This window comes from Equus caballus, chromosome 4, assembly GCF_041296265.1.
Source record: "Equus caballus isolate H_3958 breed thoroughbred chromosome 4, TB-T2T, whole genome shotgun sequence".
In the NCBI taxonomy this organism is placed as follows: Eukaryota; Metazoa; Chordata; class Mammalia; order Perissodactyla; family Equidae; genus Equus; species Equus caballus.
This window is the reverse complement of record NC_091687.1, coordinates 49,119,285-49,138,651: the sequence shown is the minus strand read 5'-3', so window position 1 is coordinate 49,138,651 and position 19,367 is coordinate 49,119,285. Positions and strand designations below refer to the sequence as shown.

Genomic DNA, 19,367 nt, shown 5'->3' with positions numbered 1-19,367 from the left:
ATAGTGTTAAAGCTGCTTTTCAAAATGTCGCTGTCCACCAGCACCAAATTTTACAATCCATTGTTAATATTATGTCAGCATAACTGTGTTTATTTCAAAATGTATTTGGAATGAAATACATATTATGCGGTTCTTTTCAGAGGAAAATGTAAATAATACCTAAAATATGGTTAGACAAATAGCACTTTTTCAGAAAATGCTTTGGACTACATGAAAAAAAGAATATTGTAATGAGGAAAATTATATGATTAGAATAATATACTCTAAACCCAACGCGGTCTTCAAAATGAGTGGGACTGCAGAGATGGCAGTCTCTTTCTCTGTGTTTAGTCCCAGAAGGGGAGATATTTTAATATTTCTGCACTGAGCAAGGTAACATAAGGGTTTTTAAAGTTATAAAAAAATTTTAAGAGGTAAAGCAGGGATGTGAAACATATAAAGAAAGTAATGGTGTGGCTACTATTTATGTGCTTGCTTTTCCATCATTCAGTAGCCTGGGCTCTGGTACCAGACTTGTCTCTGCATGCTAGATTTTACCTCTGTGCTTCCCATTCAATTCCATATCTAGCCTTGTTAAAAGAACCAGGGTGAAGTGTTTCTCAGTGAGAAGTAGCAGCATACATGAATTTTCTTTCCTGCACCATCATCCATCAATGCAAATTTGGGGATTAGGTAATGGGTCCTGGAATGACTCCGCATCACTTAGTGGGCACTACCTCCTCTCAAAGTCCTTGCTTTATCCTAACTTGATTATGCACAGTGACCACACGTTTGGGGAAGTGTATTGATAATCTTGACAATCAGCTGAAGAAAAAGCATCTTATGGTTTGAGAACAAATGTGGGCAGGTACATGTTTCTTTGGGTAAATGATAAAAGAGGCAATGGAAAGATACTTGATATCTGCTACACTTTTAAGAATATTTCTATTTCGTAGCATTTTGCAAGATCTTTTAAGAAGACTAACTTGTTTCTGTGGGCATTATTTCTTTGTAGTTTTCACAATTGAGGTTCTAATAACACACTTTGGGAAAACCAGCCCTGGGTCACAAACATCCATATACAGCTCAGATAGAAGAAGCAATGCACTCCTCTTTTCTCTTCACATTTGTTACACTGTATTCCTAAATCGCAGCCATGCAAATTGTCACTCTTGTCTCCATTTTAATTTAGCTAGCATTTACCACTTGCCAGATAATTTGTCAAGTTCTATGTTGGACCCAGGCATAAAATTCTCTTTTTCAAGGTTTTTGTAGTCCAAAATAGAGTCCCAAGACAAATCCTAAGTAAACATAATGAAATAAAAATGCAATCAGCCATTCTCCAAACATATTAAAAGGTATAGAAGACATGGTCCCTGCCTTTGGGGCCATGGGGAAAGTACACTCATAAACCAAAGATATTAACTTAACTGTTTTGGGACCCAGGTATTCTAATAAACCAAGGATTTTTAATAAAATCTTATACATAGTATAAAATGAATGTAAATATTTGAACAGGACCTTGAAGGATGATTGAAAGATGCACAGAGAGAAATATCACAAAATGGGAGGAGCATCTTCCTGATGAAATGAAGCACACAGATAGTGATCGAGAATTAGACAAGAACAAGGCATGATCAGACAATAAACTAATTTGGCTGGAGTTCTTGCAATTTGATAAGGACTATATATCTAATAGGTTATAGGTAATATCTATCAATTATTGGGTGTTGGCTTGTGCAAGGAAATGTCAAGCCCTTCTATATCTATAACTATAGAAGGTCATTTAATCCTCACAAAAATATTATGAACTAATTATTATTATGGAAATTTTATAGTTGAAGAGATGAGACTCAGACCTTAATTATAAACCATGTTCTTCATTTTGATTACAATTGACCAGCAAGGTGAGAGGGATCAGATATTGGCAGCATTTAATGCCATGCTAAGGATCTGGCACTTTTGCTTTAGACAATGTGAATTTATTGAAAGCCTGGTAGTCTGTTTGCTTTTGTTCTTTGAGAGGAAATTAATGTTCAGTTAATTTCCAACATTATGTACTATGATAAAGCCACATTACTTTAGCAAATTCACCATTTTCTTATAGGTATATGCTGACTAATACTTAGTAGTAGAATTTCTTGATTTATAAAAGAATGTTGAATAATGTCTTTTTGCTGGATCTTCCGGCAACTTATTTTCAAATACCAGAGAGGTTTCTTTTCTCTAGCCACTATCTTCCCTACATGCCATCATTCAGTTAGATGCTTTTAAATACAACCTAAGTGCATACCATTCTCAAATTTATATTCCTAGTCTTAACCTCTCCCCTGAACTCCGTTAACATTCAGCTGACCACTTGATGTGCCCACTTGAATATCGAAGAAGCATTTCATACTCTTGATTAGCCCATATTTTTCCAATGAGCTTGCCTGTCATGCCAACCACAGTTATTAAATAAGCCACTCTTTTCCCCACTCAGTTGAAATGCCCTGTTTTCATACATTAATTTCCTCTAGATACTTAGATCTGTTTCTTGACCTTTCTTCTTTTCCTATGTCAATATCATTATATTTTGTTTTTGCAGTACAGTTTCTGGTGTGGTAGGCAGCCTTCTAAGAGATGATCCTCCAGTGACTTTTGCCCATGTGTAATCCCCTCTCTTTGAATGTGGATGAAACCTGTGAGTATGATGACATATTATTCCATAATTGTTACCTTATGTGGCACAGCTGACTTTAAGAAAGGGAGCTTATTAAGATGGGCATAACCTTATCACATGAGCCTATTGAAAGCAAAGGTTTTTTTCTGACTGGTGGCAAAAAGAGATTTGAAACATGAGAGCATTTGGACAATACAGATGTTCTCCTTTGCTCAGATGGTTGGGGCCATGGGCCAAGAACCCAAGAGTGACCTCTAGGAACTGAGAGTGCTCCCTGGCTAACAGCAAACAAAGGGCAATTTCGGTCCTATGACTACAAAGAGCTGGATTCTGCTGATAACGGGAATAAGCTTGGAAGAGACTCCAAGCTCCAGATGAGAATTCAGCCAGCTGACTCTTTGATTTGTGATACCCTAGCAGAGAGCCCACCTAAGCGCTGCTGAACTTCTGACTGAAAGAACTGTGAGGTAATAAATGGGCATTGTTTTAAGCACCTAATTTCATGGTAATTTGTAGCACAGCAATAGTAAACTACTAAACTGGTAGAACAGATTTCCTTTACACTATTGATTTTTTCCAAACGTTTCTCAGCTTTTTTGGACATGTGTTATTTATTCACTTTAAAGTTATTTTCTGGTTCCCAAAACAAAAGCAATAAAAAAATGGTAAACATTAAAATTGCATTATATATTAATTTTTATCCTGCGATATTATTATAATATTCTTTCAAGAAAATGGAGTTTATCTCCACTTACTCAAGCGTTTTTATTCTCCCGATTTTTCTTTTCCAACATTGTTGTATAACCTTATGTAGTTCATTTTTTTTGTTTATTTTCAGTATAAGGACATTTTTATGTTATAATCTTCAGGTATTTCATAATTTTGAAAATTATTACTGTTGAGAATGGTATATTCTGTTTCAATAATGTCATCCCCAAAGAAAATATATTTTCTTCTTTTTCAATATACTTTCAAATATTTAATTTTCTTGGCTAATTGTATTAGCTAAACACTTTAAAACAGTATTTAATGGCATTGAAACTTTATTTTCCTATTGCAGTTGTCTGGTCAACATTGTACTTTATGAAGATTAGTTTATCTTGGTATATAGAATAAATTGGATGAAGAGGGGGTTTAGTGGCATTAGGGAGAGCAGTTAAGATCTCATTTCAAAAGTCCAGCATAGAGTAAAATGGAACAAAGAGAAACGAAGAGATAGAATTGACAGAACGTGGGGAGTAATTGAAGTCATGAATGGGAGTAGATGACTTCAAGCTGACTTTGAGGTTTTAATTGTAGATGACTGTGTCATTGGTGATTTATTTCACAGATACTGACAAGAGCATGTGAGATAGGAAATAGTTGAGAAGCCAGTTAATTTGGGTATGACTGTATTAAGCTTATAGTGCTGGAGGAACATGTAGGTGGAAGCAATTTGACTGTTAGAATTTAGAGCCTCATAATATGGTCAAAAAAGAAGTCTGGGATTGAATTCTACTCATGACTTTGCCATGAACTAGCTATTTTATCTTGATAAACAAGTGAACTATTTTGAGTTTCAGTTTCCTCAGGTACTGAGGCAAGAGAGTCAAATTCACAAAACATTTATTGAGATTCTACCATGTGATGATATTGTTCTAGGAATTACAGGGGATAAAACCAAAGTGATCTGAAACACATCCGTGAAGGGCTGTAAATAATTTAGCTGGATAAAGATGAGTGGCTGAGTTTACGAGACACACAGATGGGGAAGACAAGATCTTATTTTGGACCATTGATCCAGTGTGCTGAAGTGGAGTTGGTATGGGAATATAGGTGGGAGTAGTTTAATAGGTTAAAAGGGAAGGTTGATTCAAATTTATGAGAAACTTAACACTCAAACCAAGAATTTGGCCCTTATTTAGAGTCAATGAGGAGGCATAGATTGGTTTTGACCAAGGAAATGACCTATGTTCTCACTGCGTTAGCTCAAATCTTCATCTTGTGTGGATGACTTCAGGTGTCTTCCCATCTATCCTCCAGTGTGTAATAAGCGTATTAATTATTTATTAATTAATAAGTGTATTAATAAGTATATTCACCCTCTATTTCATTCTCAGTACAGTGAAATGGAGGAAGTTTACCTTCCTAAAGTAAAAAAAATCCAGTACATGTTGTTCTACCTCTCAAAAAACTTTAAGTAGATTTCCACTGCTCATAGGATAAAAATCTAAACTCGTTAGCAAGCATACAAGGTCATTTATGACCTCTCCTGTCTTCCTCCTCAGACTGTTGTTTCCATTTTGTACCTTGTGTTTCAGTCATTCCAAACCTATTTACTATGCTACTTCACACATGCCTGACCTTGCACATGTTATTCCTTCTGCCTAGAATACTTTCCCCTACAACTATGTTGCTTACTCTGTGAGTGTCTATCAAGATCATCATCTCCTTAGCTGGAACTTCTCTGACCTCCTCCCCTGCTCACCATATTACTCATCCATGCTACTATTTTTTCTTATCCACCCTTCACTCTTTGGAGTAATATATTCTTTGTCCAAATCTCTTTTCCCCATTAGGTGGATATTCTTAAGGACAGAACTTATATATATTTTTTAATTTAATTTAATTATTTTTAGTTTTTAATTTTTATTTATTTTATTTTTGAGGAAGATTAGCCCTGAGCTAACTACTGCCAATCCTCTTCTTTTTGCTGAGGAAGACTGGCCCTGAGCTAACATCCATGCCCATCTTCCTCTACTTTTTACGTGGGACGCCTGCCACAGCATAGCTTTTGCCATGCGGTGCCGTGTCTGCACCAGGGATCCGAACTGGCGAACCCTGGGCCGCCGAAGCGGAACGTGCAAACTTAACCGCTGTGCCACCGGGCCGGCCCCCATATTTTAACATTTTCATTAAATTTTCAGTTTGAGATTTTTTGTCTTGGTATTTACTTTACCAGCAGTTCTAGGCTCAAACAGGTCCTCATTAAATCGCTACTAATAAATGTCACTACAGACAGATCCATGTCAATTGTCTGAATTGCCGTCACTCTAGATTCTAAATGCATTTTTAAATTGAAAAAAACCCATCCCCTTGCAAGTATAGCAGAGAAAGAGCTTATCTAAAACAAACAAACATAAAATCAGTGTGGAGATCAGTTCACTCTTTAGAGGCTGTAGGATATTTTCATATCTTTTAGCTAAAAAGCACTTCACTCTGATGTCTACAGAAATTTTTAGGAAAATATCTTCAATCTATTTCTATAATCAAATGCTCACTTGTAGGCTTGCATCACAATTTGTTTCCATGTCAATTTAGGACCTTCCTCTGCTGGCATATTTGTAGAACTGGGACATCTGCTCCTATTGGGCACTCAGGCTCCTGTAAGAGCCAGCTGCAGCATACATTATTTATTTGAACAGCTGTTTGATTTGTAAATCTTTAAAAATTCTCCCTCTAAAAGTATCAATGTATGAATTTTGTTTTATATTTTTCTTTTTTGGTCATTGATTTCCTAGAAATACATGTTTCTATAAGGAGCACCTGGGCAATTAAAATATAACGGTAAGAAATCTCTGAAACAATGGCATCCACCCTCTAGTGCATCAGTTGGATAAAGGAAAGGCAGAGCATTGTATTCAGTTGTAGAAGGCACTTATTAAAGAATCCAACTTAAAGATGAAAAAATTATGTTTTTATTTACACAAAGTGCTTATTACTAAGTCAACCAGTAAAATTGATATTTATAGAATATGCATGGCCAAATGGCAAGCAGAATTTTAACAGGTAAGCTTTGAAGAAGATTCATTATTTTCTGATTGGTTCCTACAAATTTTATCAAAAATTGAAATATTTTAAAATCCTAGATGTTTTGAATCCTAAAATTCTAAGAATTAAAATTAGAGCCAAATATATTTTTGAAACCGATTATACTCTTCCTTCTTCCTTAAAATGATCATGTTGTTCTTTGTTAATGTTAGGAGGTACAAGACAGATAATGTTAAAAGGAAATTGCTGTTAAAGTGGATTATGTACATATTTGTCCTGCATAATTTTTCATGATGGTCACTGAGACACAGGGGATGAAAAAAGACTTTTGAGAATTTCATCTAAGAATTCACGCACAGAATAAATACCACACAAAAAGTGCTAGAGAAGTCTTCCAGAATAGCGTGTTGTCATATAAATACCTACACATTTGTGACACAATCACTTTTATTGTTAGTTAGCTGAAGCTTAGATCCTGAAACAGTCTCTGTGACAGTTGATTTGTGTGGATCAACACCACATTATAGCGTATTTTCTTGGAATGAGTTTCATATTACGTGAGTTCTGATAGGTTTTTAAGTCATGGTTTTCTGATTATATGCAAAAAATGAGAAATCTTGTTTATTAATGTTAATGCTATTTGCACAATGACATATAATATTGTGTAGTCAAATTATGGTTGACTCCATTTTGTAATTATCACAAAAGCAATACAGGATTATTGCAGAAGATTTGGAAAATAGAAAATTCTTAAAGGAGAACACAAGAAGATCACTTTTTGCCTTGCAGTGTATGTATCTTTAATAATGTATCATGTAGTACATACTCTTATGAAATCTTTTATTTAACTCATATATTCAACATTTTCCCATGCCACTGATAACCTTCTGTGATATATTATCTTTAATGTATGCATACTATTTAATTATAAAGATGATCTGCAGTTTATTTAACTGGATCCCTTTATTTGAATATTTCAGTTGTTTACAGACATTTGCTATTATAAATAAGTCAACAGAAATATTAAAAAAAATTTTCTCATTCCATGATAAAATCCCTATTATACATTGCTCTAAAGGAAAAGAGAACATCCATTTTAAGTGCTATTAATACTGTTGATGCGCTCACCAGAAATTTTGCACCTATTTATCCTCTTAGTGATAGCTACAAATTATTGTACACTTTTATAATGCCTTTAGTAAACAAATATATGTTAACTGTATAAAATGTTTTAAAGTATCTCAAGAGTAGAAAATCACTTAAAAATCATATAAAAATCAGAACTCTCCCAATCTCACTACTTGAGTGTACAAACAAGAACAAGTTAAATAATTATTGGTCCTGTAAGAAGTATAAGATGGTATTTTGTCCCAACCTCACTGATACTTGGAAGGGTTATTTTTTTAATCCAGTCTTTGTTTTTTATTAATTGAATATATTTTCCCATTCCTCCCTTACTTTTCCTCTTAACTAACTTTGAAGTTGCACACTTCATTTTTGTTCTTTTAGAGATTACTATTGAAACATGTGTTACTCATCTGGATGTATAGTCTATCAACATCTTTACCATTTTCCCAAAGAATGCAAGTACTATAGAATGAGCTAACACTGGTCTCCCCTCTCCTGACACAAATGTTCTTGTCCAGTACTTTATTATCATTGTTCCATAGAACAATAATCGATTTACATTTACCTACATATTTACCACTTTTCTCAGCTTAATGTTTTCCTTGCATCTCCAACATTTTTTTTCCTCATTCCTGCAATTTCCATGTCAAATATGTGTGTATTCTGGATCTTCCAGATCTTATTCTTGATGCCTTTATTCTGCAAGTATTTCAGGGCTTTCTTTTGCATGGTTACATTTTTTTGATGGCTTTATCAACATCTCTGAGGTAAGAACTGTGCAGACTCAGTGTTTCTCACAAGGTATGGTTAATTAAATGTCAGTGTCCCCCAATTTCAGTCTTCTTTTGTGAAGATCAAGTCTTTTCAGCTATTCAGAGGGGGTTAGTTTAGTTTGCACAGCTCTCGGTCATATTCTGGCTTTAGATAAAATTTTCTTTGGTACATACCTTCTCAACTAAAACCACACTTCTTATCCTTCACTCCCCCAACTTCTCTCTTGTTTTCTTGGTAGGATATCTAATGGAATATATGCAAAATGAAAATGTCTAGAGTATAATTATACCAAAATTCTTTGTTTATATGGCTCAACCTATTTCAGGCAATAAATGTTCTTCCATGTTTTGTTTTTCTAAATCAAAATGTGATTCAGAGTGTAACAGTATGAAACACATTTGTGTATTCTAGTATTTCTTTTTATGTTTCATTGAATATTTCCATGATGTTGTTGTGGTGTATAGTAATGGAGGGGGCAAGTGCTTACCTTACCATGTGACTTGGAAGTCCACAAATTAAGATTTTTTTTTTTGAGAACAACTAGCCCTGAGCTAACATCTGCCTCGAATCCTCCTCTTTTTTTGCTGAGGAAGACTGGCCCTGAGCTAACATCCATGCCCATCTTCCTCTACTTTATATGTGGGACACCTGCCACAGCATGGCTTGATACATGGTGCCTAGGTCCACACCCAGGATCTGAACCAGTGAACTCCAGGCTGCTGAAGCAGAGCGTGTGAACTTAATCGCTGCTCCATGGAGCCGGCCCCCAAGATTTTGTGAATAACCTCTGAGGCATCGTACTTATGGGACTTCCAAGATAAATAGCATTTTGATTTTTATCTATCTGCTGTATCTTTCCTCTCCTCTCTTCTAATCTCCTTGCAGACTTTTGGATATGGCATTCTTCATGGTTCTGTTGTTTTTCTTTCACATTTTATCTTTTATGCATCCTATCAACTTTCATAATTCCAATATCTACTTCTTTGTGTGTAACCCCTAGTTCTGCAATCTAGCCATGATATCCATTATGAAATGCAATTCTGCCCCTCCAAAATCTCCTTGAAGATTTGCATCCATTTATTTATTACTGTCTCAACTTTAATATATCCAAACTCTAATTCTCTTATTTTTGGTCTATTTCATCGATTTTTCTTTCTTGCCATCTCTCATCTGTTTAGTGACCTTATTTTTCTGCTTTCACAGAGTCAAAATATCAGAATTCCTTGGTGGTAAACTTTTGCTTGGATGCCAAAGACCTTCTAATTCTGGATGTTCAGGATCTTTTCCTTTTCAGTACTGTTCAGCTCATCGTTATGTTTCACTTATTAAGGAGTAAAAGCCTCAAGCTAGCTTCCACATATCTTATTGTCCTCTTACCTGAAAGTCACCTCCAGACATCCCATAATGCATTTTCTTCCTCACATACACTCTACTTTTCTACTTTCAAGGTTTATGTATTTTTGTCCCCTAGTGAATCCAGTTTCTTATGTCTTTGCCATTAAAACCACGACCAGATACTAATACAACAGAACAGATACACTCATGAACTGTCCCTGATCCTCCAGATGGATACTTTCTACCTCTTTTGAATTCCAAGAGTATTTTAGAGAGCTTAGCGTATTTATAATATTTTGACTTTTTACATGTCTAACTTTACCTGTAAGATTCTAGAGTGTCACTCTTCAGCATAGCAGCAATTAGTCACATGTAGCTCGTGGGCACTTGAAATATGACTAGTCTGAATTGAGATGTACTATAAATATAGGATATGCCAGGTTTTGCACATTTAGTGTGAATAAAAAGAATGTGAAATGTCTTAATCTTTTATAGTGACCCATAACAGTTAGAAGCACAGTGCAACTTGCAGCACATGCACAAAGATGTTTTTAGAAATCGTTGCTATGTTAACATTAGTCACTAATGAAGGTACATAGTTTTCAGCAAAATAGCCTAATTGAAAGGAGACCTAGATCATCCGGGAGGGTTGGAGACTCTCTCTCTTGCTCTTTTCCCTTTCAATTCTATATGCGCAACAAGCCAACTGCATCATCCCTTCAAGCCTGAGCTCCTCCCTAGTTTTTCACACCCCCTAGAATGGCCTTAGGTGGAGAGTAATAGAGAGCTGTAACTGGTTAAACCCTACCTGAGGCCTGAAAGAACTACGCAGCTTCTTATTTAACAGTCAGGGATTAACTCAGTCCTTGAGATTATCTAGGTAAATAAATGTTACTTGATAATGACCCATTTTCGTTGTTTTGTGTTGCATGAAGTCATGACTTTGGTTTATGATGCAAGGACTGCTGGCAATCTGACATAGACACATTCTCAAATTGGACTTGTATCTTTCTGGTATAAAATAACCTTGCAGCACAGTTGATAGAATCCCCCACCCCCATCCCCAAACCCACCCCCAGAGCCGTGAGCACAGCAGTGTCTACTTGAATGGCAAATTGTGATAAAGTAGCAGGAGCAAAATTGCATAGCATAATCACTGCAATTTTTTATTGAATTGAGCCCTTTGCTCTTTCTCTTGACAGAATGGTTTATTGAACATGCTTTTGGAAAACAAAGAAAGGCAGTAAAGAAAAATACCTTTTTTTTTTTTTTTTGCCTGAGAATAGAATAGAGGGAAAATGTGTCTACTTCCAGAGTGCATTTCTTAAGTGGAAGAACATTTTCAGGCAAAAAGACTCTTTAGAAATATCATAAAACTATGCCGCTCAAGGGCAACTCAGTGACTGATGAGGTTTCTATCTGGCAGCCCAGTCAGCTTGAACAATGGAAGTTTCTTATGTCCTTTATTCCTGGAAGATGGAGAAATTCTACCAAGTAATAAAATTTTTTCAGTAAAAGGTGGAAAGATGATTTTAACAGATGGCTAGTGTTTTATTTTGTACATTCAGTACTAAAAGGTCCGTTAGCTGCAGGTTAAAGTTTTATAATGAATATGATTTAATAGAAAATCAATTGTTCAGAATTTAAGGTAGAAATTGACATGGGGAATTTCTGGGTTTAAATCAAAGCTTCAGCACTGGTGCCATTTAGGGTGTTTAGGATGAGACTTCCTGGCTTTTCTTAGCATCTCAAAATTAATCTTTGAACATAAAATGTTGAAATTTTCTATTTCAGATTCTTCATTTTAAAACAGGAAAAATGGTGTCTATCACCAAATATTTTGGTGAAATTTATTAATACAATACAAGCCTCAATTTTCAGATACTGGATTTTATTAGCATTTGGTTTTTGTTACTATCCATTCCAATAGATGAATTATTCTGATGTAATATTTTCATTGATACTGTCATCTCAGTCCATGCTATTTGTGAAGGCTGGACTTCTTTCATCTATTTTAAATATTCTTGAAAAAAGTACAAAGTTGACGTAAATGTCAAGAGTCTTGGGACTTTTACCCTTCTGTAAAATTTTGTTTCCTCTTAGTATGATTTTTGTTAAAAATTAGAAAAATATATTTTGGGATCATGTATATTATTCTTTAATAGTAAATACCTTGGTCATGATATTAACTGTTTTTATAAAAGTTACTTAGCGCAAATATCATTTTATAAGACATTTTATTCTGGAATCCCTTCCAGGGCAAGGAGTAGAAATCCTAGTACACTTCAAACTTGGCAACGTCTTAGTAAATACATTTTAGAGAAAAATCCCTTATTTGGCAGAATAGCTTGAAAATGCTGGCAGATATTTGTTCTTGCCTGTTCTCTGGGAATTCCCTACTATCCATTTGAACGTCCATTATTACTGATAAATCTTAAATGCAAATTAATAAGATCTTACCTCAAAGAGAGTTGGATTTCCTGCAACAGGGGCTACTAAGAAACGAAAGTTCAGTCACACTCCAATACCCATTAGCTATCTTCCACATTTCTCTTTTAATGGGACTCCAGCATCTATTCGCCAGTTGAATGAAACAATTTATAATTGAGCATTGATATAAAATTGATACAAAAGGGCAGAAGATGTGAATTTCATTTCTTTCCTTCCCCGACCCCCGAAACCTTTGGCTTTATATATTTATAGGGTTCTCACAATTTTACCTTTTAGTCTTCAGGACTAAGTAAGATCTTATTTGGGGCTAGGGATGCTATGGTAAATTACAACATTTTAGATTCTCTCTCTTAGTGGTCTGTGTCTTTAATTCAGTTAAGTGAGTAACACGTATGTGTTAGGAATGATATTCAAAGAAAGATTTGTCATAAAATATAATGCATAATTAATTACTCAACTATTGATAAGGCTCACATCCTAAGAAAAAAGTTAAAGTACTAAGATATATTTTATCTGATTTACTAATGCATATATTACTATCAATTTTATTAGGTACTATATTTTAAATGTTTTCTAGACCCAAATTTTGTTAAGGTACACACTATGCAGGTAAAATGCAAAGCACTTTTTCGTTTGAGGTGTACAAACAACCTACATTTTTAAGTGGAATATGAAACAACAAAAGAGTGAAATTTTGTCATTTCAATTAGTGTTTCCCTCTGTAGCAGTCATCTCATACCTGATTTTGTACCATCTGTTTGGTGGATTAATACTCCCTACTGACTTGTAAATTCTAATTTGAAAAATAAGTACTAATAGATAATTTTCTCTAGATTCCTCATCTCTTTTCTTGTAAATAAATGTGAATGAATCAGAAAATTATGATTTATCACACATCCTGCACCTTTTGTGTCAAAGGTGCCAGTTTCTGATGGCCCAGATCGTGTAGGATTCTTAATCCTCCCGTAGATTGCTTCTTGGATTCTGTCCCTGGGCTAGCTTCCTTACTTGCTAAAGCATGTCTCCTTGCCTGGGAGCTCAGCTCCATTCTCAGCTTGGAAGGATACAGTTGCTGCAAATGCCCCTGCTGCTACTGTTTTGGCACTCATGGGCTCCTGCTGTTTTGGCATAAATGTTGCATTTACACACTGAGAATGGTTTTCTTGGCATTAGGGAGAACTGTTACCATGAACATGATGAATTCATGAACCAGAGTGTGTTTTTTGCACTCTGTATTCTATTTTTCATTCATTTAGTGTCTATTGTTATGCTGCCTCAAATAAGCATGATTTATTTTCAGTTTTATTTATAGAGCACTATGTACTTTCAGGTGTGTATCCCAGCAGATTTTGTTTTCCTATGTGGTTGTTTTTATACAATTTATATTTGTCACTTTTTTACTATTTTTGTTCATGTTAAGATTTCTTCTTTAGAGGACATATATGCAGTTCAAAAGCTCAGGCTTTGGGAAAAGACATACCCGGCTTTTAAACTGAGCTCCATTCCTTACTCTCTGACATTGGAAAAGTTATTCCATACCTAAAGTCTTACTTTCACCTTATATAAATGAGAATAATAGTGCCTTCTTTATAAAATTATTTTGATGATTAAATTGAATAATGCATCTAATATATGCAGCACAGGGAAGATGTTGAACAAATCTTAGCATCTCTTCTATGCAAAATCTCACTAAATTTTCCAAATTTATTAGTGATAGAGAAGAAAATAAGACTTATCTAAGTTGGTCCCTGGTAATTTTAGTAAATAAATTCTGTGGAAGCCTGTCATTCTAAACTGACTTTCCTAAGTTTTGCAGCAAAAACTAAGTACCCAGTCTTCTGCTAAAGATCATTTGAGGTTATAAAACTCTGGAATTTGCCTGAAGTAGGGTTGAATTTGATGAGGACAATGCTGGTATTAAATAGTCTCGCAGTGAGCAGTTTCCTTCACAGTATATTTTAAAAGGGACCAAGAAATCTCTCCTGCTTGCAAAGATAGTCTTTCCAATAAATATGACTCATTCTCACCTATTTCCCTAAAATTTGATAAATGTAACCCTGCTTTTCATGGAGTAAGCATTGCCTGAAGGGATGATGTTAGGATGTTATTAATAATTCATAGAACAATATGAATTATTTTATTAGAATTTTCTGTTGTAACAGGGGATTTGAGTAATAGCAGCTTTGACTGAAGATTGGGGCACAGATGAGACATAATAAATTTTGTTGATTTTACAAATTTGCCTGGTCTAAGAACCAAATAAATAGGACCCAAGTTTATGATTTTCTCTAACTAACAAGAGACACCAATATATATATGTTATATTTCTCTGGAAAACCCTTATACACTTTTCCTCAATGTCTTACCTCTTTCTGATTATTCCACCCATATAAACATTAGGGGTGCATTTTCAGTCCAAATCCTAGTCACAAGATACAACCTGAAACCTGCTCTTCCAGCCAAGCAGTCTCTCTCTATAGAGAGACACGGAGGTCCTTGTGAATAAGGCTACTCAAATATTCCTCTGCAAACTTCAGGAGTCCAGTGTACACTCATAATACCTGTGTGAAGCAAAGCCTTTTCTAGGAAATATCAGATGAGCAGATTAGGAAAACAGTGAAAAAGGGGACTAAACATTTATTGGGACTTGATTAATGAAAACTGAATTTATTAATCGCAATCAATATGTTCTTAATTCAAAATCTTCCTGAAGATTCTTTTATTTTTCTACATATTTTTTGTTGCTTTGTGACATATATGGAATAACTAGTTCTTTTCAATCGATTTAAATAGGGCTTCCAGGTTTTCTGTTTAATCTTCACTGACTGCTTCAGTCTAAAGTTGATCTTTATATTTCCATAATCACATTTCTATGTTATCGCAATATCCTGGAAGATGACTGATTTGGCTTGGAGCTATGTGCTCAATCATATTAGCTTGACTATTCCATTACACCTTTTCACTTAAGCAAGTTTCTTATATGCTGTTATGTTCATATGTTTAATTGTAAAGACAGAAACAAAGTAGGGTTCGAATAGGTCTTGTTATAGTTTTTATTCCTGTCATAATTTTTCATTTCTCTCCACGGCACTTGTCTCCTGTCAACACTGATCAATTAGAGCTGGCTGTCTGGAGTGCTGTATGGGAAAAGACTGAGAAGCCACATCTCTTCTTAGTGGTTTAAAAGGGACATAATCAATAGCAGTGTCTACCAGAGGCTTGGGTGGGAGCTGTCAATTATCAAACCTGCATTATAGTATTTGCCCACCCAAAATGTGGGCCTCTTTCTTTGTTAGTCTTCTCATTGTAAAAATAGTTCAAAAAGTAATTGTAATGTAATTACCTCCCTTCAGGTTTAGCACTTCTAATATTCTTATAGTATATAACAATGTTATAGTCATTAATTTTCATTAATGAGCGTATTTTTAATCATTGCCATTTGTATTTCCACTTAAAACCAAGATGATACAATTTATATGTGTATTTGTCTATAATGGATAGAAAAAAAAAGATTGGTCTTTCATCACAGATATTTGTAAAGCCCTGGGCCCAAGAGCTTTGATTAACTTAAATGGCAACGCACATTTGGGAAAGGACTGTAATCTAAATATGAAATCCTTGAAACATGATTCTTAGCCCCAATTATTTTACGTTATTTTGATGTCATATGGACATCATTTTTAGGCATTTGTTTTCCCCTTACCTTCTTGATGCCCACATCGTTTCAGGTCTGTTGCCTGATTTGGCTTTGCTCTGCTGTTCCCGTGCTTGGATACCTCAGTTAGTTTAAGACTTGACTACAGATTTTAAACGCATTGTTAAAAGAAAATAGTCTGACCTAGAGCAAAGGTTTTCACACAAAATTTCCATTGTATTACTGGATTCTAGGTGTAAAGTCATTGTTACGTTATTTAAAAACTAAAAATAATACTATGAGATAGCTCTGTAATGGTCTAGTTAATACCTGCCTACTTAAAAAACATTTTACCTATCTGAATAATTTTCTGACAAGTGAATTATGTGATAAGGAGGTCTGCGGACAACTATTAATTACGTTGGCACATCTCATAATTAGTGATTACCAGTTTGAAATCTTACACATTATTTTATTTCTATGTTGTTGATAAGACTTAAAAATTAAATGTTTTTAAACAGTTCTAAGGAAATACATAACTTCATTTTATTATTTTCCAAGGCAGCTTTGATTAAACATTTGATGATTTTCTCACTCTAAGTAAAACATGGGTAGTTTGCTATTCAAGTAAATAAGGACAAATGGTATACTGTATTATGCCTTTCTTACTATCACTTCCATATAAAATTTAGCAAACCGCTATAAAAAAACAACCTTTTATTTGTTAACCAATTTTATTAGGGGCAATGTACTTTTCAATCACAAAGTGCTTTTAGATGATAGCTTCATTAAATTTTTAATTTTCTAAATTTTTCACCAAAATAGTAAAAAAAATCTGTCAAATATTTTGATTTATCTAAAATCTCAACTGAAAGAAATCTGGACAAGCTGGCCTGTTTAATATTTGGTGTGATTTAACTCATTATAGTATGATTTATGTTTCTCTTAAGTAAAATGTGATCTTTCAGTCACATTTTCTCATTTCGTTTACTGAACTAACATATATTTATTAGTCTCTTTTTAGGTCTTCTATTGTCTTACTTTTATTGAATTATTAGCTAATGGATTCCATTAATTACTTGATTATTAAGATATTAGTCTACTTTTAAAACTCCATACCTTTTGCTTTAATACTTTTAATGCCATGAATGCTTTTAACTTTCTAAATCTTATCAAGATTTACTCTATATTATGAAGTTTAATTTCTTTCTAGAATTGCTGCAATTCTTTATAAAATTGAACATCAATTCTGCAATATTCTTAGGAATGTTTACGATAACCTATCCCCAAATGTGTTCTCCTTTTTTTAATGTATATGTTTAACCAGCTTTTTCTGAATATCTTTTCTATTCCAGTCACTGTTGTGCTCTGGGGGTATAAAGGTGCACATGGCTGGTCTCTGTCTCCTCTCTCAATAAACCTTGTTGTCTAGATGAGAAACAAGAACTTGGTAATATTTCTGCAATGTAGGACAAGCATTGAAGCAAGGGGAGGGCTACGGCTACTTGATTTTGTGATCCACCTTCCAAAAGCCAATAGTGGTCAATGTGGTTTGATAAATATTGGCAGAAGGAGTGAATTTCCTTGTTTGTTCTTTAGATGACTATGGCACACCCATACTTGGTAATGGTATTTCTTTAAATTTCAGACTGTGAAATTGAGGTAGAAAATTAAAATAGAAAAAGAGAGAACTTGAAAAAATGCCTAGTCTTGCTTAGGATAGAGAAAATTTTACTTTCTTTGGAAAAGAGTAAATGAATGATGGCACACTTGCTCTTCATGTTAGCTGGTAAAGTAAGAGACATTTTTGGAAGTCTAAACCACTTAGAATGGGTATGCTCTTTTCGACAGAAGACCATTCCTGGGGAAAAATTCAGCTCTGAGACATCAGCAGGCAACACTCGCAGGTGGATGAATGAGTTCCTAGATCCAAAAGGGAGTTATGGACAGTATACCACAATATTCAACACACATATCTTCTTTGTTTAAGGCTGTTCCCAATATTTAGAACTATGATGGAGGACTTAGAGATATACTTCAGTATTATTTTTCCTTCTTCTACTAAGAAAAATGCTGAAATATGTCTGTGAGTGAGACTTGTTGTTTGCTACTCCAGCTGCTCCCACCTCTTTGATCATTCTTTCTATCCTATTTGCTTTTCTCTTTGTTAACTTCAAAAGTAGAGGTATGAAGTAGGTCAGTGAAAGAAAAATGATACTCTGCTTCAATACTTGCTCTTTTAGTACAACTTATTTGAGCTAGTTCTATAGATTTGTCTAGTTATTAAATCAAGAGCCTGTGGCAAGCATTTATCACACCTTAAGTGGCAAACTTTAACTTGCTCTTAACTATATAGCAGTTGCTGGCATCTTGTAGAAAAACTAATTAGAAATAATGTTGCCTGAATCATCCATATTAAAGCAGCATCTGACCAGCCAACCTAGCAGAGTTTTGCTTCTCTTCTCACTGAAATACTCCTGAAGAACAAGAGAATTGATAACTCTGATAGCAAAGATTTAATGGAAAACCTAATGTTGGATTCTGGTAAAAGTTGACTATTATGAACAGATGGAAGTGGATTAAATGAAATCTACCCAGACTTGGAACAAGATTTCTTTTCTCTTGCTTTCTTTTATCTGAAATGGAACACCTGAAGAAAAGCAAGAATATGCTTTGTCATTACTTCCTCCCAAAATCTGTACCTTGTTTCAGAAACTTAGAGCAAAAATAAAACAAAGAACTTGTCACTTATTCCTCTGTAACTCTTGAAACTACTTCATGAGACAAACAGAATCCTTGATGTTTTCCTTCCAATTTCCCCAACTATCATCTTTCTGTATCTGGGCAGACTCTCACTCAGAAAATAACTTAAAGAGAAATAGAAGGCTTGCAGATAAGGCTTGAGAAGATAGCAGACCCACCAATGGTATCAATATATTCCAAGATACACTATGTTATCAAGAAGTAAGGTTATTAGATCTTAGATAACAGGAAAGTGTATGCCTCAGGACAATAGAGGTACCTAGGTGAAAATCTAGTAGGAATAAGAAGCATTGTGCAAATTTTGAGCCATAGATTTTGACAGGGATCACAACACAAAGGATAGAAATAGATCAAGGACCAACCACTCACTCTACTACTGGTACTGACAAATAATAAGAGTGGGCCAACATCATTTCTGGGGAATGACTAAGGAGAGGAAAAGAATGTAGCATCCTTGTAAATTATTGCTGAGCAAAGAAAAGAGAATGATGTTTGAAAAGCTCAAAAGAAACGTATACTTTTATTATGAATGCTTGAATAAGAAAAAAATAAGTAATTCTCAAGAGAGTACAATCCAACTTGTCTTCTTGAAATGGAGATAATAGTGCATAAAGAATGGATAGAATGACAAAAATGAGAACAAGAAAAGGACACAGAGTCAAGAGAAAAGAAACAGAAAACCCAATACCAGAAGTAAAATCCACACTGGAAAAAGTTAAAGGTAGAATCGATGCCATAGAAATCAATTTGTAAAATGAAAAGAAAAAAAAAAAGCAAGCAAGTAAGAGAAGCTATCCTAATCTGCAAAGGAATAAAACAGAAGAGGAAAAATGATTTACATGGACGACAAAGAAAGACATAATATGGTTATACAGCATAACTGAAGAGGGA

General features: G+C 34.5%; 1 protein-coding gene across 3 annotated transcripts in view; it reads left to right on the top strand.

The window, feature by feature from the left end:
- The window catches only part of THSD7A (thrombospondin type 1 domain containing 7A), a 671,418-nt gene that overhangs the window by 193,853 nt on the left and 458,198 nt on the right, over positions 1 to 19,367 (top strand). Inside the window, exon 3 of one of the 3 annotated variants that reach the window (XM_023639297.2) lies at positions 2,567 to 2,662. The exons of the other annotated variants lie outside the window; for them this stretch is intronic. The gene's annotated coding sequence lies outside the window, so the exon portion shown is untranslated. The remainder of the gene's footprint in view (positions 1 to 2,566; positions 2,663 to 19,367) is intronic. 3 annotated transcript variants of the gene reach the window in all.